This window comes from Rutilus rutilus (genome assembly GCF_951802725.1).
Source record: "Rutilus rutilus genome assembly, chromosome: 5".
In the NCBI taxonomy this organism is placed as follows: domain Eukaryota; kingdom Metazoa; phylum Chordata; class Actinopteri; order Cypriniformes; family Leuciscidae; genus Rutilus; species Rutilus rutilus.
Window position 1 is genome coordinate 43,192,543 of NC_140213.1, and position 25,114 is coordinate 43,217,656.

Genomic DNA, 25,114 nt, shown 5'->3' on the forward strand with positions numbered 1-25,114 from the left:
CACACGTCTCAGTGCTTCATGCATTGAAGAAGGGCCTCGGGCTATGGCTAGAAAGCCCTGTGCCCCTGCTGTTGCGTGCAGCGTCGCCACAGTCGATGATTTCCAAAACCTCCAATCCATCCAGCGTTTCTCATTAGAGCTGACAACTCTGCTTGCTGAAACCACCTGCTAGACCGAAGCACAAGGGCTAAATGCAAGTCGTCACCACAGATCACACTACCCACTGATTTAATCGCTCTCTAATTGGAGCTTTTATCCCAGTCGTAATTTATGAGAACAATTAAACCAGAGGAGGGTTTAATTATGAAGACTGACAACCCATTTTGGGGGGTTGGATCTTCATATCTCACTCTAAATTATATTTATTGGTCTCATGCGTGGACCTTTTTTAGAAGTGTATTTAATTGGGATGAAAGATATAGAATGTACTGAATGTTATTGCTTATTGTGCCCAAGAGCAGGATCTATTTTAGTCCATCATGTTAACAAGAAACTTCTAACCACAGGTCGAGAACTGTAGTTCCAACCACACAAGTTTGCAATGTTGTTTGCGAATATTCGTTTCTGTAAATGCCAGGTGGTCAAAATGGCAAATCATTGAACAATTTTGGTAACGACGGAAAATTGTTGGCTAACGACGCTTTTGGAAAACGCAACCCAGAAGGTTTGATTAAAAACATGTACTGACACCCACAGGCACCAGTGGAATAAATTGATGTTTGAGCAGAAGTAATTTGTTACAGTCAAACACCTTTATGACTATGTGACAGTGACAGTGATTTCTACAGCAATGAATAAATGATTCTTGAGATGTGTGAGAACTTGATGGACAAGATGGTTCTGCCAGACAATGACATTCAGCGTCCCCCGCTGTGCGCTGAAACTGTCAGCCTTTTTGAGTTTCCTTTCAGAGATTTTTTTTTTTTCAACGCTAGCCTAAAAGGAAACTTAAAAAAAAAAAAAAAAACCTGCAATAAAATGTCATGTGTTAAAAGGCTTCCGGTAAAAACCTGACGTTTCTTGGACTGAGCGGATGCGTGACCTGTGTATTAAGATGTTAGGACGGTCTCGACAGAGCGAGAGCACCAGGGCATTTTAACACTCAGGCTAATGTGAGAGTTATAATCTTCTGCAGCCAAGAGTGACAGAATGGAGAGAGAGTTTCTTTCATTTACCAGCGTTATTAGATGCGTAAATCACACAAATATTTACTGATTTTATTTGCTGTTTATGAAGATTTTATTGCTTTCAATTTTAAAATGGACATCATTTGGGCACATAAAAAACGTTTAAATGAAAATTCACCCCATATATTTTCTAAATGCATCTTTTTTGATTATTGTCAACGATTCATGTATCCGTGCAATTTAATTTCTTTTGAGCTCATAATGTTTAATCAACTTAATCTTCTGTTGATGTATATGCCAATCTTCTCCAATCATTTTGTCCTCATAAAACCCACCCCTTTCTTACAATCTACCAATTTTCAGTGCCTGGTTAAACTGGATTGCATGTGGTTATAATAAGATGCATTTTTTTTTTTTATGCAATATGTGTGCAACTTTTAAGTGAATTCGCTCCACAACAATACACACTTCAGAAATAAGACCTGGTTCAAGAATATGTGATAAACTGTAATGTTTGAGAAGAAGAGAGACCACATATGCTCAAATACGAACTCATTCTCTATAAGAGCTGCACTTAGACATTCAAATGGATGAATTTTTAAAACCTCATTACCGATGAGTTTCGTCCTTGACCCTCTTCATAACATTTTCAATTTCTTCATTTTCTGGCAAGCTTGATACAAAGAGGTGGTGGGAATGAACTGATGTAGGAGGTAAAACCTAAAACTTAAAAACAAATTGAATACAAATATCTTGGTATTTGTATGTAACCACCTTATACTATGAGAATAATTGAAAAAATGACTTTTAGGGTAAAACAGATTGTCACATGAGAAGCACCCTTAACTTTGTACCATGTCTACCCCTAAAAAGTTCATATTCATATCTTGGAGCATATAGTAGGCTATTTCTATGAACTTTGTAGGTACAAAAATGTCCCTTTGATGGATAACTGCACCAGTGACAAGCTGTTGTACCCATTAAGGAACAATTTTTGCATATTCTGAGAGTCTAGTTACAATTCAAAGGTTATCTAAATGCACATATCCAAGGAGCCGAAAGCTGCATGTGACTTGTCAAAAGTTGATTTTTTGGGGGTTTATTGCCACACATTTTATGTTCAATGCTTTTTATTGTAACATTTGATGTTGAGTCATGCATTCAATTAAGCTTCAGAGCTTTTTATTTCCACTTGTGTACCTGAAAAGGTTATACTAATGCTCTAATGCAAATTATACTTATTTGAAGTTCTTTCACCATTTAAACATAATTTCTGTCACAATGAAGACTGTACAAATCTTCTTTAAAGCTCTGGCGCTGTCACAATACGAATACAGTCATTATTTATGATAACAAACCTTGGTTTTCTTCTTTAGACTGGGAGACGGTAATACTTCATTAGTGGCTTCGCTCAGCAATTTAGTTTAGTGTGGAGTTTGTGTGTATAGAAAGGAAGTTTAAAACTTGCTTTTATAGCTTAGCACAACTTAAAAGAGGCTGTCTACACAGTATGCTAATTTAGTCAATAAATACATCAAACTGGAAATTGTGTAACAAAATGGTCATCATTTGCTTACTTTAAGATATTTTGAAAAATGACATTTTGACACTGAAAGTCATGAAATGTATGACATGCTCCTGTAATGTGTGTTATGTTGTTTTTTCCACTACAAAGACCAAACTCAAAGCTAGCATTAGCTCATCACAGGTCAGTTTAATATCCAATTAAGTCAGTCTGAGTGGAGAACTGAAAGGGGGTCAAAAGGAGGTCAGAACAGTGCACAATAACAGCCATTGATTTGATCAGCAGTGTGGAGGGGCCATTTTGGACTGAGTGGACTAAGTTTTTGAGCCATTCGCTTTAAATAGGGAACTCACTGACTATTTCTGGTGTAATCAATGTGAAGGAACACCCACCCCAATAATGACTGCTCTCAAATCAACGCTATCCTTGACAACAGAACAGCAAAGTGAACAAAGCACCGTCTTGACATGTTCTGATTGATCTAACAGGCATCTCTGAGCTTAGATTTATGGGTAATCCATATAGATGTGTGTAGGTGGTAGACTTAAACGACACAGTCTTGTTAGAACTGTTGAATCATTGGGCCACATTTATCAATCTAATATAACGAGCACAGATCCAGTGCAGAAATCATGTTACAACATTCATGATTCATGAAACATTCATATGCCACCAATCGATCGTACGAATGATCAAACGCTGATAAATGTGGCGGCTGAAAGCAATCGTCATTTAAATTTCAGGCCCCTATTAATTCACGGTTTAGAAGCCTTGTGAGTTTACGACAAACTTAGACTTGTTGCCTCGCTTCCCTTATCAGCCAATGACTTTGCAGGCAGCGTTTATGCACAAAGGTACCTCACGAAATTTTGGACAGACCTCTGAGGCAGCGTAATGTTTTAATGATCTACAACAAAATAGAGAGAGATTTGGTGATGAATAAATTAATATTTTATTACTACAATAGTAATGCCTCGCAAAATGACATCAAAAGGGAACACAATGGCCAAAAACGTACATTTACACACAATCTGACCACCAAGCTTTCAGATCCATCCATCCATCCATCTTCTACCGCTTATCCGGGGCCGGGTCGCGGGGGCAGCAGTCTAAGCAGGGATGCCCAGACTTCCCTCTCCCTAGACACTTCCTCCAGCTCTTCCGGGGGGACACCAAGGCGTTCCCAGGCCAGCCGGGAGACATAGTCTCTCCAGCGTGTCCTAGGTCTTACCCGGGGTCTCCACCCGGTGGGACATGCCCGGAACACCTTCCCGGGAAGGCGTCCAGGAGGCATCCGGAAAAGATGCCCGAGCCACCTCAACTGACCCCTCTCGATGTGGAGGAGCAGCGGCTCTACTCTGAGCTCCTCCCGAATGACCGAGCTTCTCACCCTATCTCTAAGGGATCGCCCAGCCACCCTGCGGAGAAAGCTAATTTCGGCCGCTTGTATCCGGGATCTTGTCCTTTCGGTCATGACCCACAGCTCATGACCATAGGTGAGAGTAGGAACGTAGATTGACTGGTAAATCGAGAAGATTTCCTTCTTCACCATGACAGACCGGTACAGGGACCGCATTACTGCAGAAGCTGCACCGATCCGCCTGTCAATCTCCCGTTCCATCCTTCCCTCACTCGTGAACAAGACCCCAAGATACTTGAACTCCTCCACTTGAGGCATCAGCTCTCCAAGCTTTCAGATGCCATCTTTATTTTTTAGCTCAACTGTCACAGAATGGAAAGCACAGGATTGTGGGATATCAAAGGCAGCGAAGGATACATCTATCCTGCCTTCAGAAATCGATCAGATGAATGTATCTCAGGAGACAGGAAGTGAAGCCAACATTGGATTTGGACGTGCTTTGATAATTCCGACTTTGGAATGCATCCTCCGAAAACAGCATTTTTCAATTTTTTAGATTTGCTCTGCAAGTCCGTCTGGCCAAGAGCCCATTCAAACCCATTTCCAATTTTTCCAAATCAAGGCACCAAACACAAACGTTGAGGCGGACTTTACACGATGACGGTAGCGCAGCGACGTTGAAGCAGATTTTGTACATAACAAAGATGGCTGCCGCCGTGGAACATCCGGAACATCACTCGTTCGAATCAGCTATCGCGTCTGTTTTGAGCGATTTGAACATTTCCTTTTTGTTAAAAACCGAGCAAAGAACAACAACTCTTTTCTGTCGCTCTGCATACGTCATCTCCTTCATCTCTCTGGTTGGTTTTAGGTCTATCCAAGTGCGCGCAGAGGCATTTGAGCGACGTCCGTTGGTGAAATGGGCTGTGAATGAACCTTCCCCAGACCAACTCTCAGTTACGACTGAGAAGGGTCTGCTGTCAACCAGGCTAATGGAGAACTGTAACTCGGCCAAGAAGAGGAAGTAATCTCATGAAAGAGAAACCGACACCAAAAACACCTGCTAATACTTTAATATGAGAAAATGCTTCATTAATGTTATGGATAGGCAATATGGCACACTGTCAATTGAATATTTTACCATTGGCACCACATTTTTAAATGATGAATATGTGGTTTGTCTGGCTTCACATGCTTTCATTCACGCAAGCAAGTACATGCTAACTTGCATACACAAGTTGAAACCTGATGTGAGATTTGATCATTTAGCCACCACTCACGTCCATATTGATAAATGTCAAGTTTTGTGTCGAAATGCCCAGTTTTACGTTCGTTACGTAAATGAGAGCCGTTATGTTTTCGTGCACAGCCTATCTATCCTTCATAGGAGCTAAAGCTATGAATTCAGCTGCCTCTTAGCACTTTTAAAATGTGAGACTCAACTCACTGGTCACCAAATGTACTTACCCCCAGATTATTTTCTGAGTATGTTTGATATAACATTGTGAATGAACACATGGCAGTGCAAGCTAGAATAAACAGTCCTGATTTCATTGGTGCAATGCAGTGCTCTTGAAAAAAACATTGGAGCAGCATCAGACGTGATGAAGAGCTGTGAGAATGCATTGATATTCATATCATTTATTCTCAAAAGCCTGCACGTGACATTTAGAAATGCCTCTATCCTTAGAGAGGTTGAAAGATGTTACACGAGTATTGAAGGTTGTTTATTTTCATGTATGTGCCTACAGTATCAACACATTTAACATTTGTCCTCTTTATCCGAGCATGAAAGGAAACTATTGATATCATTTCTTACAAAGGCCTTTTTTCCCAAACTTATATGGAATTGTCTTGGAATTATATACTGTCTGTAAAATGACTGATTCTTTTCCAGCTGACAGACATCTTGAAAATCAAAAGGTGAATTACATGAAGTGAAAAGCCTTGAAATTGCTATTAGGGGTCTGGACGAATCATATTTGTTTAATATATGAAAGCGTCATCCATTTGCATAGCTTTTGTAGGCCTCATTTTAAGGAAACTGAACTGTACTTCACGTAAATAAGCTACTGTTTTTAATAGCAAACTGAAATAATGAACGAATCTCAATGCAGCAATCATTCATCCATGCGCAGCTCAAGCTTATAAAATATTTTCTTCCTCTAGGTGTCTAATAAATTACTTCATAATTGCTTCCGGAACTTTGTTCACAATAGCCTACAAAACAATAGGTATTTAAATGTAATGGCCCTCAACACTGCACTAGGTTCAGTAATCCAGCTCTTGTGAGAAGAATGTGCAAATTACTGTTCTCATTAAGGATCCTTATAACCGTTTTAATTGCCCTCAGTAATGAGTCAACACAGACTGGAAACCACGTGACATGAATCAGAACCAATAAAGATTCATGTAGCCGACCACTTATTACAAAAAAAAAGTTATATACTGAGCTGCGGGACACTTCTTTCTTTCCCTTAAATAGATTCGAAAGTAAAATACCTGGCGTCAGACTGTTTTTAGGAATGTAATAGTTGGAGGAAATATGCTTTACTGTTACCATACCATAATCTTTTTCCATCTTAAACAGTACATTCTAACATGCATTCTTGGGTAAAAAGTAAAATTCCACTCACAAACTGTTATCAATAAAACTCACAATGATAGAGGCATGCTTATGTAATATTGTTCAAGTTCATGCCTAACTGAGAGAACGAGGACAGTGAGTGCTGAGTGTTTTCTCTCTCTCTCTTTTGCTAGTGTATACTGACGTGGAAATATTAAACATTATGTTGGCAAGACATTTCTGTTTAAAGAGTGTGTGGGTCGGTGTCTCATAAGATTATTCCAGAATTCTATGTGGGCTGCTTTTAATTCCAGACTATTCCGCCAATGTATGCTTTTACTCTCCTGTGGAAGATTGTCTTACTACGGAGTCAACAGCTGAAGAAGTTCTCACGTTCAGATTTGTTTAATCGCAAATAGATTGTAAGCTATCAGACTGAGGTATTTTAAGGTGCACAAGGTTATTTAGATGAAAAGATCTTTTAGGCACCCGCTCCTCACCTGTAAGGACACCTGAAATCATCAGTTCCATCGCCATTTTTGATAAAAACCATTTTGATTGCATGATTGACTGTAAAATAGCTATGGAAGCCCATTTCCGCCACATATAAAAAAAATCATGCTTTTGTAAATTGTAATTATGACATCAAAATGTACAATTATGAAAAGTCATGATGACAAAAAATTACAAAATTATGACATCATAATTGTCATAATTTATCATAATTATGACCTTTATGTTTATAATTTTGACTTTTTTCACAATTATGACTTAGCATGTCATAATTATAGTTCAACTTTTTATCTTATAATAATGACTTAGATGGCTATGTAATAATTACAGTATGTCATAATTTATGATTTATGTCAATTTTGATTTTAACCATAATTTTGATTTAGTATGTCATAATTGACATACAATTTTGTCTTAGTATGTCACAGTTGAGTTATGACTTATGTCATGATTATGAAATAGAAATTATGACATCATTTAATCTCCTAATGATGACTTCATAATATCATAATTTCTCATAATTATGACCTTTATGTCATAATAAAGAGTTCGTTTTTTATGTTATAACATTGACTAATTTCAACTTTTTATCTCATAATTATGACTTAGTTGGCTAATATAATTACAGAATGTCATTATAATTATGACAGTGGGCTAAGCCATAATTTTAATAATAATAATAATACATTTTATTTATATAGTGCTTTTCAAGAACCCAAGGAGACTTTACATTACTTCTACTGTCAGAATTTTGAAATAAAAAGGCAAAATTATGACTTAGTATGTCACAATTATGACTTTTCATTTCATGATAGAGATTTACCAAAGCATTAGGCTATTAGTGCGGAAATTGGCTTCCATAAATAGCAGTTCAAGCTATTTGTCGACCTATCTACACCACTAGTATTAATGAAGGTGTTTGAAATGCATTGGGGAAGCAGTGCTGCTGCAACCACTACAGGCACTTGTTGATCAATATGTTTTCCAATGTTTTTATCCTTACAACATGTTTCCCTGTAATCAAGGACACGGTTACAACCTTGTTTGGAAGTCAACACTATTTTTACAATCTTGTTTAAGCTATAAAATTCTTAACAAACCACTTTTCAGACTATAAAGATATAAAGATAAAGATTTCCGTGAGCAATCTGCATGTCACGTGTATACGAGCGCTCTGTGTATTACGGTAGACAGCGCTGAGCCGATACTGTGTATATGTGACATTACGGTAAATTTATAGATCCGTCGGAGTCTTGGTTGTTTGCAAACCCAAAGAGCACCGCAATGTAAATTTATCAAGAGAATAATCGGACCGCATACCGAAAATAGCGCTGCAGAAACGCAGAAGACCTCCGAAGCTTCTTTCAACTAAACTGGTGAGAAATATATTAATTTTGTTCATTTGGATTTTTATTACAGGTTAAACATCTTTGTGCGGACGCTAACGTTACATCTTTCCATCTCACATAGTTATACACAGGAGTTCTGGCTATTCTCTTTGATTCATAACCGAGCAAACATATTAGAGAAACGCACGCGGTGTCGCAGGAATGACAAAAAAGTAGGCTAGTGCGATTTCTTCCAGTAGGAAGTTCATTTTAATTCACTGTTGAACACTGCTCAACATGTGTTTTATAAAGTATAAGGAGTATACAAACAGCTTGGAGTACTGAAGGCATGAGCGCACGCGACAACTTACTACTGCACAAAACGGACAGTTTTGACAGTTATGGACGTTTCCTTAAGAAGCACCTCCTTTAAAACGTAAGATTGGATTGGCAAGACTTGTGTTGTGTAATATCACACTTTCTGAGTTGCTTGAAACACATTTCTGTCTTTAATAATTGTCACCATCTGGACCGGTGCGTCTCGCGCGGCTCCGGACGTTGGTAAGACAGATTCCCTCACACTACAGTCAGTAATGCGCACAGGTTTGTCTATCTGTTATTTGTCTTTAGTTTCGGTCATTCCGCTGAATGGGTCTTGTTTTTATGCTGAAAAAGTGTTTTAAAGTCAATGCTAAAGATTTGAGGAAATTGCGGCCATCTCAAACTAAAAGGAAATATAGGCTTTAAATGTTGGGACATAGCATAGATATGCCTTTTTACAAATAATTGTTTTTTAATAGGCTAATAATCATGGTGTCCTTTAATTTCATAAATTTGTTATGATGTTGACAGTTGATGGTAACTGTTTGTTAAGAATTATATAGGCTACTGTATAATTAGGCTATATAATAATTATAAAGTGGATAATTGCTATTAAAGCAAAGAGAAGTTGATAACAGGTCAAAAAGACATCCTCAATTACTGTATTTTTTAATATATTTGAAGGAAAATGCCTATAATTACACAAATATGAGGGTCACAAATGGCATTTTTTGGAATGACAGCTATTGCAGTGTTTGATTTATTCCATACTTTCTGTAAGTCATCTTCAATTGGACCCAAAAGTTATTTTTATTTTTTTTTAACTGCATGTGCATACAATGCTTGTTCATCTGTTTATCTGGCCAACAGAACATGATATTACGTAAAAAGTCTAGACATGCTTTTAAAAGATAATTTTTAATTTTATTTTTTTTAAGTCTGTTGTACTTTATACTCTCGGGAATGCTTTCAACCCACTGTCTTTGCACAGATTTTGAGCAAAGCAGGGGCTGAATTTTAAACTGTAATAATATAAAAAAGCCTTTGCACACTCATGGCATTTCTATGCAAGAAGCTTTTGGAAAAGAGCCGCACAGTTGTGTCAACAAAGACATTGAACCCTTTTCTCCTCTCTAACTACCAGCATCTGAGCTTTGTTATGCTTTCAAGTATTTACTATTAGTAGTCTTTCTGCATGCAATCGTGTTCTTGGCATTGTAAATGATTTCTTGGAAGTCTCCGCTCCCTGTCTGATGTGTTGCTTGCTCTGCTTAAGGTCAGAGAGTAATTGTTGCTTACAGTCTTAGTAAAACGCCAAGTACAAGGACAGATGCAAGGAAAAGTTTAGGGAACGTCTGGCTGTTTTATGTCCTTGTTTCCTGTCATTTTCACAGCAGTCCCTTTTTTCCGCCATTTGTTTCTGTGTGGTTTGTCACGTAACAGCTCAACTCAAATAACCATCATGGTCACCTATATTGCTTCGAGGTGAGTCCTCAAGCAGCTGATTTATGAGAAAAGCAACACTGCTGCGATCCAAAATCCATAGCACTTGTTAAGCTGCTGATCATAACGCACAATACAGCGGTTGTGGTCGTTTGTGTTTTCCTGGTCTTCATTCTGGAGACAGGTGTGGGCGGTGAATGTGTGGGAATTTATTACTCAAAGGAGGAGGAAGAAACGGTATCCCGTTCTTCCCGATTCTGTTACCATGGTTACATATAAGAAGCAGGGGTTATGCATTTTATATAAAGTGCAGAAACCGAGGGGGGCTTGAAAGAGCACTAAATCTAGATCATATGTACACTGGACCAGAATTGCTTTTTGTCCATTTGAGAACAGAATGTGTAGTTATGCATGTGCAGTTGAAATATGGAAGAAAACACCTTTTTGTTGTGTGCAAAGTCAAGTCTAAGATTAATTGTGGTGAGCTGCATTAAATATCTTCATTATTGATGACATTTCTGGATGTCAATGATATGAAGTGACCTGTAAGAACAGTCATTATTCATTAGGCTATTGCAGCTTTTACCCTGCTTTCATTCGATGAGGCTGGGAAGTGCACCTCAACTCAATATGATCTCTTTGGTTTGCTAATCAAACCGATAGTGATGATGATGATGATTTTATGTCACTGCAAAGAGGCAAACCACTCTGTTGCTAGTCCTTCGAGAGCACAGCACTCTGGGCAAGACAAGCAGATGGTGACCTGCTTTCTGTCCGGTCTTATTCTATCACTGGGTTGATTTATCAAACACTGTCCTGTGAAACTGTGACGGCACCATATTTTCAGATACTCGGACCAAGGAATCTTCAATTGCTGTGTGATCCTATGGTGATGGACAGTTTGGTAGAAAATACTTATTATTGCTGATGTTAATAGTAGTGAGTTGAATGTGTGATTAGGACAGAGTCGTTTATTCTCTAATAATGAGTGTTCCCTTCAGTCATAGACTGTGCAGCATGTACAATTAGTGTGCACAACAGGCCTTAAAATGTGATATGATTCATTGTAGTCGACACAATACTTTTTCCTCCTGCCCTACAGGAATCAGTTTGTGATTCCTGATATTTATGCCTTTGCATTTACACTTCTCATGTGATTTCTTTGTAGATAGTATCAACACAGGCTCATTGTAAATACTTAAAACGTGCAAAAACGTACCTATACATTTAGGCATCACTAGAGGCATTAAAAGCACCAACAACTTTTATTCCCTTTTACACAAATTATGATAACAGTGATGAGATTATTGATTAATAAAGTTTTGCACAGTACTATGTTATGACCTCAAAACACTTTTACCGAAGTGCATGATTTGTAAAATAATACATTTTGACGTTTGAATTACATAACATGCTCCATATATATATATATCTTTTTGGACTTGGTAAACTTGCTTGGAAGCTCACCTGGTACTCAGAGTCTTGTAGAAGTGAACGAAAACAGCGTTAAATAACCATGGTAATAAGATGTTGCTACAGTCATGCTGAACTGTTATAAAGAAAATTGAAGACTATTTAGCGCCAGTCACTGCTTAAACTGCCGTTATTCATGCTACTAGCAACACAATATCATTTTGCAAAAATTTACCCTCAGGCACATTTTTTTATTACACTGGTCAGTTTAATAAACCTGCATCTGCAATGTAGAAAAAAAAAAAATGATATTGCTTATAACGCCTCTTGTGGACGTGCCACCAAGGGATGCATGATATATTGGTTTCATATCAGTTACTGGCCAAAATTACTAATGCTTTTATGTTTTTTGGCATTATCCCATATTAGATATATATCGGCAGATATTTGATTCTTTATTTAATTGGATATTTGTCCTATTAAGTTAGTCCTTAGTAGCTGGTTATGTACATTATAATGTTGTGATGCCTAAAAGAACTTAAAGGTACAATATGTAAGAATTTTGCATTAAAATATCCCATAATCTCAAGGCCAGTGTTATATATTTTGTTAAGGTGATTACTTACAATATCCCAAATGTTTCCAACTATTTTTAAATCGTGAGAAAATTGCGATTTTAACCAAGGAAACGGGGCGTTAGAGCAGGGGGGAGCTGGGAGTCGCCAGTCAATTGCGTCATATCCGCGTCACCCTCGGTTTCCGCTCGTACTGCGTGGAGTCCTGGACAAATGCGGAAGTTGTAGTTGTAGTGTCTATCAAGCAACAAACGTTAGCTTGTTTCGTGCAGTCGTTATGGAACACAATTATTCTTTACCGATTGCAGCTGGTTTGACAAAGCATGCTTAATTTTATATTTTCCAAATGTAGCATTCGGTAATAGTTATGTTCATGTAAGGGAAGTATTATTGCTTTAGATTTGTGTTTAGTTTATTGACATTGTTTATCACGTCTGGTGTTTATGGCCATGTAAATAAATATAGCATGTGTTATACATAAAGATTAATCAGTATTTTGGCAAATGATGTGGGTATGTTCGAATGTACTTTTACAACAATTGTTTAGAACACGTAAAACTGCGCCGCGTTATCACAACAATGAATTCGACATACAGTAACATCTATGATGACCAATTTAGTATTAAACCTTACTTTTCTTGCGGTTAATTCATTTGAATGAAATTAAAGTGTGATGAGGTTCAAGAGTCAGGAAGGAAGAAGACAGGGGTCGGCGTGACTGGGACTCGTACTTTATTAAAATAAAACAAAACAAACAAAAGTCGCACACAACGCGCATTCACCGTGGCAACCGCGACGGCACAAAACAGTTCAAAAATGAGAGCTCGGATCCACCGGTTTTCTTTCTCTGCGTCCAATTTTCTCTCCAGTCTCTCTCTCGTTCCAGCGCGCGGCTTATACGCGGTCTCTCCACGTGGATCACAGCAATAAGACACAGGTGTTCGTCATTTGCACTTGACCTACTTGCGGGACGCTCGTCTCTTCTCTCTCCCATTACAGACCGCGCTGAACCACGCCCCCCTCGCCACAAAAAGCATGTCATTATAAAAATAAAACTTAGCCTCATCCATGAACATGATTTTTCGATTCCCGTCTGACTGATTTACATCCACGGTGGAGTTTAAAACGACAGTTCCCATCATTCCACGCTCCTTCACATCGTCATCAAGCTACGCCGTTGTTGTTGTTTGGAATGTAGCGCCCTCTAGAGGCAAAAAATTCTTGCATATTGTACCTTTAATATTATTTCTTGTGTGTTATATATATATATATATATATATTTTTTTTTTTTTTATAATCAATGTAGTATAACATTTTATATCGACCATATAGTTAAAATAATTATGGCTTCAATCAATATTGGCCAGAATATTATTATCGGTACATGATTTCCTACATGCACACTTAATACTTGGTCTTGGTGGCCATGAACTTGAAAGCTACAAATATTGTCTCTTTTCGTTGTTGAAAGATTAAAAGCTTGTGTCGTGTTGTAACTGTTGTATTTCAGAAACCTCTTTCTGAAAAGAATTTTGACCACTGACGTGTGCAGCACTAAAGGTGGTGACTAATATCTTTAATAAAAACATAGGCATGTGTTTTTATATCAAGCATCTGTCACAAAGCGAGGTGTTCTTCTGAGAAAAGGTTAGTGTGTTCTTGTGATTGATTGGTCCCTCAGAGTGAGGATCTAGTTGAGCTTCTAGATTAATTTCCTCCAACACTGTTATGTCAGCAGGGCACCGCTGTGCCACAGAATGAACAGATGTCCTCTCCTGGATTTCTCACAGATTGAATTACTACGCCTAGGCAGCCCAGGCTTTTAGAGACTGCATTGTTGCAAGGCTGAAAACAATCCCTTTGATTTTAGCCAAGGTTTTAATATGGTTAAAGCAAGAAGAGAAGAATGTTTCACATTTTGGGGCTAAATATTTCTAAATAGGCAAATTAGTGTATGCCAAAAGTATCTAAGACCCTGAAGCTCATGCGTGGGCTTATCAGGTTTCAGAGGCTGTCGTTTGGGATTTAGGCTAATTCATTGCATGGTTTGATATGAGTTGTTCTGACTTGAATTCTACACAACCTGCTTTTGTTTGGCATGACGCAGACATGCTGACATCTGTGTATAGAGGAATATTCCGAAAACAAATTAAGCTTTGTCAATAGAATGTCAATTGCCTCAGGAAATGATTCTATGTGGTGAATATCCAGTACCGCAAAGTTATAGAGTTGTAAAGTTGAACTAACCTAACCTTCCTTTAAGTAGGAATGCATAATATATTAAAACCATATAAGTTATTATTGGTCGATATTAGAGTTTTTGTTTTTTAGATATATATATATATTTTTTTTTTAATCAGTGTCAGTTAATATAAGGCCATGTTGTATATTTAATTGTGCATGCTCATTTTTCCTATTTTAACATTTACTTTTACCGCCACGATCCAACACTCACTTACACTAAACATTTATTACATATTTCATACTGTACCTTATAAAGTTGTGATGCCTTAATTGATTTGTATCTTTTAAAATGATTGATTTCTGTTTTTATTTTGTAATTTATTTAGACAAAATTGTATACAAGTTTAATGTCAGCCCCTTGTATTGGTTATCGACCATATATCAAAATAAATATAATTACAATTTTGTTTAATTTGGTGCCTCGCTAAGTAGGACTTTCATTTTAAGGACTGTTTTAATTATATATAAAAAAAATCTATTGATTTCTGAAGTTTTTTTTTTTGTGTGTAATGTCTATTCATTGATTCACACATCTATAATGTCTTAAATTATCGTTATTTTATTAATAATGGTTAGTTGATTGATTTATCACCATAAGGTGTAATTAACTGGATTGAACAGTATGTCCTTACAGTATGTGTCCCACTCTGTTAAATGATCACACTCTTTTGCCCGGTTTCACAGACAAGGTTCAACTAGTCCCGGAATAAAATGCATGTTTGAGCTGTCTTAGGGTGTATTCACACCAGGAAAGTCCGATAGTTCACTTGCTTTGGTCCGGACCAAATACAATGTTGATTTTTTTTTTTTTTTTGGCACGGTTCGCTTTCACACTGCTCTTTTTGCAAGTGAATCAAAATGTGTAAACAAAACCACATGTGGGCTAAGGTCGTCCATTCATTGGACAGGAATTCTCGAGCAGGGAAAAGCAGGAAGTGCAAAAACAGGCTCAGTATGGAGATATTTCGTAATGCAATATTTGTTCTTTTACTGTTTTGGTGTTATTCTCTACAAACGTAATATGAAGAGTCTAATGAGCATCATATGATACAATGTCGTCTTTACGATGTTGTAATAGGATTTTTAAACTACCGTTACATTATATGATCACGCTTCTATTCATGCAAATGCTTTTAAACCATTTAAGCGTGATAAGACAAGAGAACGCTCTGTCTGTGAATGTCCTGATGCACACACGACACGTAGAAATACGCGCACCAGTATCATGTGCACAGACGGGAGACCGCTTATATCCCCCTCTCCTTCATCCGTTCGCTAAACTTGCTGAACACATCAGTATTTTTATGCGTTATTTCCAGCAATTGGGTCGGTTCATGTTCACACCGTAAACGAACCGTACCGAGACCACCTCTTCAGCCGGGTCTCGGTTCGGTTGTTTGGTCCGCACCCGAGTGCGATTGCTGTATTCACACCTGCCCAAAAGATCCGCACCAAGGGGGGAAACGAACTTGAGTTCGATTCAAACGAACCAAACAAGGCAGGTGTGAATACACCCTTAACTAAAAGCAACTGGCACTGACATCTTATATGTTTAATAATGTTGTTTAAGGCACGTTTATAAAATCTGCTTAAATGTCCTAGTTTAACTAAGGCCTAGTCCTGGCTTAGTCTAAGCCTTGTCTGTGAAACCAAACCTTTGATTTCTAAGTTTAGCTCTGTGCACTTTTAAAGGCTCTTTTACTGCTCTCTATTGTTCTATTCTGCAGACTAAACGAAATTAAAGCAGGTTAGTTTACTGACTGTGTTTATGCAACACATTGCAGCACATGACCGTCTTAAATTAGAAAGGGTAGACAGACTTGCTTTTCCATATAGTGTTAGAGATGGTCATGCTGTCTTAGCTGACGTTCTTCTCATTATTAGCTCTGGCTCAGCTGTGGTTTATTGTCATTACTGGCGAGAATGATCGTGTTCTTTCTAACACAACCCAGTGGACCTTTCTCACTTGTGTGAGACAAACGGCGACCAATAAGAAAAGCACTACGGGGCTCGGGGACATACTGATATCATTTCTCAGAGTGATTTTCTTATGAAATGATCTTGGGTTATGCTATTAAAATGCTGTATTGTCACATGAGAATCCAAAGGTCTGTTTAACTGGTGCCTGTTCAGTTCTCTGCAATCTTTCCAAGGACTCAGCATGCCGTTTTTTTTTATTCCTCTGTGATTATTTGGTGATGCAGGTCAACACAGATCAAGCCTTTTTTGTGTCTCTTAAGGTTTGGAAGTACATTGTGATCTTATGCTTTTGATCAAATTTAAGGCTGATGACGTGCCATACACTATACGATATGTGCTCTAAAATCGGCTCCAAATATCAAACGTGGTTTGATATCCTCAGACTGGAATCAATCAGTCTGTGCCAATCATACCCTACGCAATTTCTGTGAAATATGTCAAAATCTGCAGACTGGCGTAGACTTTCATCAACTATTGTTGACTCTTCTAGACTGTATGTCAGGATAAAAGTCTGAGCAAAAGTCATGGAGACTATATTCCAGCCTTTAGATGTACTTCAGAAGTGTTTTCTGTTCTTAATATTGCTGTAGTAGTTCCACTTTAAATGAAATGGCTACAAAAGTTCTTTAATCCATGCTTGGAGTGGAAACATAGTTATTTTACTCCTTAAGATTACTAGCCAGAGCAGCAGTCAAACAATAACATTCCTTCGCTTGATAAAATATACTTTTTACCTCCGTGTTCTTCTGGATTGTTGAACAGTCGAGTTCATTGCTGCAGTTATGTGCTTAAAGCTGTGCACGGTTTCAGTGTTTGAACTGAAGGACACCCTATAAGGCCCAAAAAAGTTCCCCGTGGTTTTTCATTAACTAGAATACCGCGCTGACACAAAGGGACATTATCCATTACTTGTACCGATTTCATAAGGCGCTAATCCAAATAAGAATTTTATCTTACAACCGAACAGTCACTAGTTTATAATAATTATGATATGCTAGTAGTCTTTCTTTATCTGACGCCAGGAGTGTCCAATCCTGCTCCTGGAGGGCCACTGTCCTGCAGAGTTTAGCTCCAACACAACCCAAATAAACCCACCTGATCAGCTAATCAAGGGCTGTGTATGAAATCGCCCCCTATACACTCATTCACTATTCCTTACATTACCCCACTAATATAGTCCACTTGAGGGAGTGAATGAAAACGAGTGAGTGAATTCGGACACTGAGTGCACCGGAAGGGCTGCCGCTTTTGTTGCGCTTGCTAATGATTTGAAATTTGGCAAACTGCTCCAGTCGTTATGAAAAGATTTATCTTGAATTCTGTCATGGAAACTAGCATAAACCTTATTAAGCTATTTAATAATCAATCAAAAAGGAATTTATACCTGTAAGATATACCACATTGGACCAGCGTTTTGGAAAATGGATGGATGATACACCATCTTCTGGGGAGACGCGGAACTTCATTTAGCATGACCCTCACAGTGCATTATGGGTATTTTCTAGTCATTGAGCGTACATCAGTTGTACACTCGTTGTTGCGGTGCATTATGGGATTGAATGAGTGCACTCGATAACGTCCACTATGGTTTCTGACACCACTACAAATGGCTGTCCCCTCAAATAGTGCCCCATTTAACAGTAGCACCTCACTGCAGTACACGAGATCCAGGGGGCGGAGTTGGATCCAGATCTAAGGGGTGGAGATTGGTAGGTTTAGGGGTGGGTTTAGGGATCAGGGGGTGGAAATGGGTAGGTGTAGGTATATGTAAGGTGGGAGGAGTTGGATTTGGATCCAACTCCTCCCCCTGGATCTCGTGTTCTGCAGTGAGGACCATCTCCTATTTAAAGGGATAGTTCACCCAAAAATGAAAATTCTGTCATCATTTACTCACCCTCAAGTGGTTCCAAACCTGTATGAGTTTCTTTGTTCTGCTGAACACAAAGGAAGATATTTGGAAGAATGTTTGTAATCAACAGATCTCGGTCCCCATTGACTTCCATAGTAGGAAAAAAATATACTATGGTAGTCAATGGGGACCGAGATCTGTTTGGTTACAAACATTCTTCCAAATATCTTCCTTTGTGTTCAGCAGAACAAAGAAACTCATACAGGTTTGGAACAACTTGAGGGTGAGTAAACAATGATAGAATTTTCATTTTTGGGTGAACTATCCCTTTAAGAGTATAGGGGTGATTTCGGCTTACTAGGCATACTATAAACTTCCATGCAGGTGTGTTGAGGAAAGTCGGAGCTCCAGGACAGAGTTTGGACACCCCGCCCTGTCTTATGCAATGTTAACTCACTATCAGACAGTGCTAATTAACCATTTTATAATTGGGCAAGTCTATTCAAGTAGAAAAATATTTTTGAGTTGTAATGATATTTCATAATATTACTATCTTTACTGTCTTTTAATCTTTTCTGTATTTTTTTATCAAATAATTGCAGCCTTGATGAGCATAAGAGACATATCGTACCAACCCCAAACTTTTGAATGGTATTGTACTTTTTTGATGCACATTCTTGGTCTTATTGTGACTGATTCATTTGTATATTTTAATACAAATAAAAAATTCTTTAAGACATCTTTAATGGAAATGTAACTTGCTCTTCCTCTGAAATAACTTTCCTTTTCAGCTGAAGTCACTTACACAGACTAGAATGTTAACTAATAGTTGTTTTAGCAAACTTGCGTTTGGTCTGGCACAATTATTGTATTTAATGCCCAGATTTCACAATCCAAACAATTCCCAATGGAAATTGGATTGGATTGACTTTAAGGAGAACCAGTCAGCAGCCCACACATAATCTGTGCTGATAATGAGGGAAAAATGCTTCCAAATTTCGTGAAATAAATTTTAATTTAGTAAAATATGTTAAAGAAAGTTTCTGCAAAATGCAGTTGCAACATAAAAAAAGTTCTGAGGACATTTTCAAAGCTTTCTGTGAATATCTGTGGGATCTGATTCCATGCGGGAAATTAATCAGCAGTTGGGAAGCTTATCTGGCCTTTTGAGCACGACTGGAGAATATTCTGCAAAATTCATCATAACTTATGACGGTGGTGTAAGGGTTTGGTGTATGCCCTGTTCATGAATGGTGGCGTACAGTCAGAACCTTATGAAAGAACCATTAATGGTGAGTTGCAAGCCTTGGGCAAAACTGACAGTGGTTCAAACAGAAGCACTGTTTTGACGCATCTAAGGCGTTGTAGCAGCAATGAATGTACGTTCAGTAGAACATTGTGTGGCATGTCTGCCCGTGTCATGTTTCATTGGCAGTGTGAACACACATCTCTTTCACATTTGTTTCAGTGGTGGTCTATGGCTGTATTTCATTGCTGAACTTGTTGCATGGCAGTGTTTGAGGGTGTGGTGATGGAAGATAGACAAAGAGGTACAGTAAATCTCCGAAATTAGCTGGCCTCCTAGTCCATGTTTTATCTTTCACATCTGTTCACGCCAGTGCTCTCGCTTGAATCCCTCTATTTATGAGCTTAAGATAGATATAGCGAATGTGTAGTTTACTGCATAGACATCTCACACTGATTTTCCATGTTCATTTTGAAGGTTCAGACGATTTTTGTTTGCCTTTTAAAACATGAAATGAACAACACTTTGAGAAATGACGAGATGTTTAATCTAGATTTAAACTGGGAGAGAGAGTCTGAGCCCTGAACGTTATCGGGAAGGCTATTCCAGAGTGTATGAGCCAAATGGGAAAACACTCTCCCTCCTTTAGTGGACTTAGATATCCTTGGTACTACCAAAAGCCCAGAGTTTTGTGATCTTAAAGGTGCATTGCGCAAGTCTCTGAGTTTTTGCAGAACTATGCCCCCTTCTGGCGACACGCGAAACTGCAACCAGAGTTGTGCACGCAGTTACGTGGAGTTTGCGTTGGGGTTTGGGATGAACTAGAAGCCGGTCTCTTTGAATCCATCTTCTACTTTTGCAAAAGTCGCTCGAGTTGTCTTCGCTGATGCGGATAATGGCGGCGAATACACAAACCTGCCAGACATAGCCAGGTGAGCGTGAACGCGCATGACGTCACGCCCAGTCGATTCCGACCCGAATCCCTCTTATTTATTTTACTGTACAGGATTATAGAGGCAATCGCAGTGATCATAGAAGGGCTCATTCAGCCCATCAGGCAATTGTTTAAGCATGTATGCGTTAGAAAAACGGGTATTTTTAACATGAAAAGTTGCTTAATGCACCTTTAAAGAGTGTGATGGATTGGTGATAGAAGATCGGTTAAATACACAGAAGCTAAACCGTTTAGGGCCTTATTGGTCAGTAGCAATATTTTATACAGAACTTTATAGGTTACCAATGCAGGGATGATAAAATTGGTGTTATATGATCATATTTTCTTGACCTAGTCAGAACTCTAGCAGCTGCGTTTTGGACCAACCGTAGCTTGTTTACTGATGATGCAGTACAACCAGCTAGTAATGCATTACAGTAATCTAGTCTAGAGTTCATGAATGCATTAACTAGCTTTTCTGCATCGGAAACAGATAGCATGTTCCGTAATATAGCAATGTTTCTGAGGTGGAAGGCGGCTGCTTTTGCAACATACAAAATATGAAACATCAAAAGTTGATGTCTAATACAAGTTGACACCCAAGTTTTAACTGTAGAGGATTAAGGCGAGACACGGCAGGCAAAAACATCGTTTTTTTTTTTACTGGTCAATTTTGAGATTTTTGTCTTCAATAACATGTCTTCTTTCAGACTTGTGTTGAAAAAAAGTCCGAAATACACATTTAGGTCTTTATTTTATTACACTTTGTCTGTTTGCGTCTGTAGATTTCTCATAAATTCAACACAAGTTGGCGTTCTAAATCAACATGCTGCTCCGCGATCTCTGCCGTCAGCCTGTCATCACATGCACCGTTAGGAAGCTCTCTCTCCTGTACAATGCTGTCAGATCCAAATATGGTCATTTCCTTTTTATCAGCAACCAATCGTGAAAGTAAAAGGGCTGAATGCGCAATCTCATTGGCTGATGAAAATACTTAAAGCCCGTTTTCTCAAAATGACTTTTCTCTCATTCTCCAAGTCCGAAATCTCCACTTCAGTAGCACCTATATACACCAAACTTTCCAGACTTGTACCTAGTTATATTATGAAGACATTTACAGAGGGATTTGTAAATATATTATTCCTAGCCTGATTTATATAACATTTTATTCCCAAAAACATGGCGAAAATCATTTTTTTAAGGCTATTGACAGTATTTTCTGATTTACAGGATAACAAAAGTAGATATCCATAAATCCCTCTGTAATTTTTTTCCCCATCTAATATGTGAACACAATGAAAAAATAATTTTTAACCTGGCTTTATCCAATACTCAGATATCGTTTTTTAAAATATATGCAAATTAGTGCATATTTGATTAGATATTGCCTGATTTGCATATTTAAACATTAAATTCCAGAAAACTTGTAATACATTTTTTTTTCTCATCTTAATGTAGGTAATCAACTGGGAAAGTTTCATGGTGATATCTGCTAGTTAAAAATTTTACCCTATTCACCTGTAGTGTCTCGCCTTAAGTAACCATGCATCCTTCTAGATGCATATTGTATTTTATTACACGGCTCTGTGGAATACTTGATTCTGATTGGCCAATCGCGCCACCCAGCGGTATGTTATTCCCAGATAACAATATACAAATATTGCAATATAAACAGATAACGCAGGCTCATCCGGGTGACTCAGCAGCGCTATACGCTTGCCAGAAACGTTTTTTCTTCGTGGAAGTTTTGCATTTGGTGAGCTAATAAATTATTAAAACTCAGTCGAATCAATATTTTGTGTACAGTTATAGAATTATGCCATCCAGTATCATGGACTCGCTCTCTCTTGTTTCATACAAACCATTCACGCTGCCATTTTGTGACTATTGTTTTGTACACTGTTGGATTATAAAATACAAACAGGTGCGATATTAAAACAGTTTAATCTGAAATCAATATCTCTTATCTCCATAATTATTTATGTGGCGAAATGCTGTGTAATAAGTGGTATGACTGCATACCGTATCCCTTAAATGTCCGTCTAGTTTGAACTTCCGCTCTCTCCGCGGAAGCTTTGCGTTTAAAGAGCTAATAAAATATTTCAACTCAGATCAATATTTTGAGTCTAATTATTTATTTAATATTTCAAGTCTAATTATTTATTTACTTGCGAGTAGCCGTGTAATAAGCGGGATACTGTACATCCAGCCGGTCGTTTTCTCAAAATAGCCCCCTTCAGGCTGATGGAAGACCCCTCCGCTTCGCGCATTCGTTTATTGTGAGAGAACACCCGGCTGGATATGTACATATTCCCTTACATAAGAGATTCTGTGTACAGGTTTTTGGTCCAATAAGTAATATCTCAGTCTTATCCAAATTTAATAGAAGAAAAATTACAGGTCATCCGGTATTTTATATCTTTAACACACTTAGATAATTTAGAGAATTCATCTGGACGTGATGAAAATGTATAACTGAGTATCATCAGCATAACAGAAACTAATTCCATGTTTTGTAATAGTATTACCAAGGCGCAGCATGTATATTGAAAATAGCAGAGGGCCTGTTGTGTCAAACGCTCTCGCCTGCTTCGCCACAGATTACTTTTAAGGACGACTGCTTTTAACATTGATGATAATACGAAATGTTTGCTGAGCACCAAATCAACATATTAGACATATTTCTTTAGAATAATGTGACACCAAAGACTGAAGTAATGGCTGCTGAAAATTCGGCTTTGCCATCACAGAAATAATTTAAAAAAAAAATCACAATATTACTTTCACTATTTTGGAACAAATAAATGCAGCCTTGGTGAGCACAGGAGACCTTTCAATAACAAAATAAATCACACTGATCCCAGACTTGTGGTAGCGTACGTGTACCTGCAGGTCATGGTCAGAGGGGATGTTCAGTGTGTCCCAGTTTCCGGTTTCATCCCCATAAGCAGTGAGGAATGTAGGCTACGCAGCCAGCTTCCTCCCGTTACACATTACACATGATTGTGTTCTATATGACGTAATACAGTGGCCTTAATTCACTCTGTTTACAGTCTGTTATTTTGACTTTGCTTGCAGAGAGGCCTGGAGTGGGTGGAGGGACTTTTCTGTCCTTTGTTTATTTTTTTTTTTTTTTTTTTTTTTATTCAAGGCCAAGCATGATGTGCTTATCTGACTAATCTGGTTATCTCAGTTGGTTGAACATAACAAACATGTTACAAAAATGTAATCACAAAGCAGACTGACACGTCCTCCAGTTGTTTATATTCCTGTACAGTGCAGTGCGAGTCTGAAGTGATAGTTTACGCAAAGATGTTCGAGAATTGTCATTCATGGCATGCCATTCAAAAGTTTATATTAAAGAAATTAAATAAATCTCCATCAATATTCCAAGTCTTTTGAATCCACATGATGGCCTGAGGAACAAGACTGCAATTGCTATTCACTGAAAAGCTGCATAATGATTTTTACTTTTGTTTTCATGAGGCATGAACCACATAAGCACCATATAAGTTTGGAGAGACATGACGGTGTGTAAATAATAACAGACTTTAATTTTGGGGTAAACTAATCTTTAAAAGTTATCTGAAACCTGCTGATGTAGTTATTGGGATTTTCCAATATTTTTATTGCTAAAGGATTCAAATTTTCAACAAAGATTACATTTAATCTCAACCTCTTAGTAACCTCTAATATATGATGTAATGCTGTTATATGAAGTCAACATGAAATCAAAATCGACTTTGATGATTTATTAGTGTACATCGTAATTCATGTGTCCTCCTAATAATCTTTGACAATCTTTCTATGATCCAATCAATTCCTAGATGGACAAAATACCAACAAAGTCCCGTCCCACATTTGTTTCTCGTTCAATAAGTTGGATGCACATCACAATATTGAAGAAAAGTCGTCGCAATTTCTGGTTCATGCTGACTTAAAAAATGAATTGATTCCTCGTCACATAATGTGATCTTGAAAATGGTAATGGCTACAAATAAAAACCAGCCATTACAAGTAAATGTTATTGAATTATTGTCATGGGGGCAGATGCAATATTACATGACTTGCTGCTTAATTGACCTTTTAGACCATTTTTGTTTCAATTCCTTGTCCTATTTGGCACATGTTCCTCATTGAAACATGTCCAAATAATTTTGAGAGAAATTAAGACAAATTATGTAAATAAATGCAAATGTATGGTAACAACCTGGCCACCATGCTGACTGAGTGATGGAAATCCATGATCCAGTTATGCAGGTTTGAATCCTGCTAAATAACCTCTCGAAGTAGACCTCTATTACGGTGATGTAAGAGCAAGACTGACAGGCATGGAGAGCGAGAGAGTCGCATTAGAAGGAACACTGACTGAAGACAACGTCAATGTGCTGCTGATAGGAGCTGTCATTGAAAATCCCATTTCTAACCTCTTATAAAGCTGTTTCAGATGACAGTCGAGTTTCATTCTCACATATTATACTCTCCTGCTTAACCCTTTGCAGTATATCTTCTACTAGCTGCCTTTGGCCATAAAGCCTTGTTGTTGAGGATGAATGGGCATTAGAAAGCACTCAAGCATCAGTATTAGAAAGCACATCAAGCGTTCAGCATCCCCTCGAGAAAACGGCTTCGTATGATTTTTCTTTTAAGCAAATTGAAGCACTGTAATAGCCTCCAGGAAAGTTCACTT

General features: G+C 37.9%; 1 protein-coding gene across 6 annotated transcripts in view; it reads left to right on the forward strand.

Moving 5' to 3' along the window:
• Positions 1-8,307: 8,307 nt before the first annotated feature.
• tp53i11b (tumor protein p53 inducible protein 11b) overlaps positions 8,308-25,114 on the forward strand; it is a 67,562-nt gene continuing 50,755 nt past the window's right edge. For 2 of the 6 annotated variants that reach the window (XM_084409039.1, XM_084409040.1), the window contains exon 1: positions 8,323-8,467. The gene's annotated coding sequence lies outside the window, so the exon portion shown is untranslated. Of the gene's footprint in view, positions 8,468-8,949; positions 9,023-25,114 lie in introns of those variants that run through there. The other 4 variants (XM_084409041.1, XM_084409042.1, XM_084409038.1 and 1 more) reach the window with 3 other exon arrangements.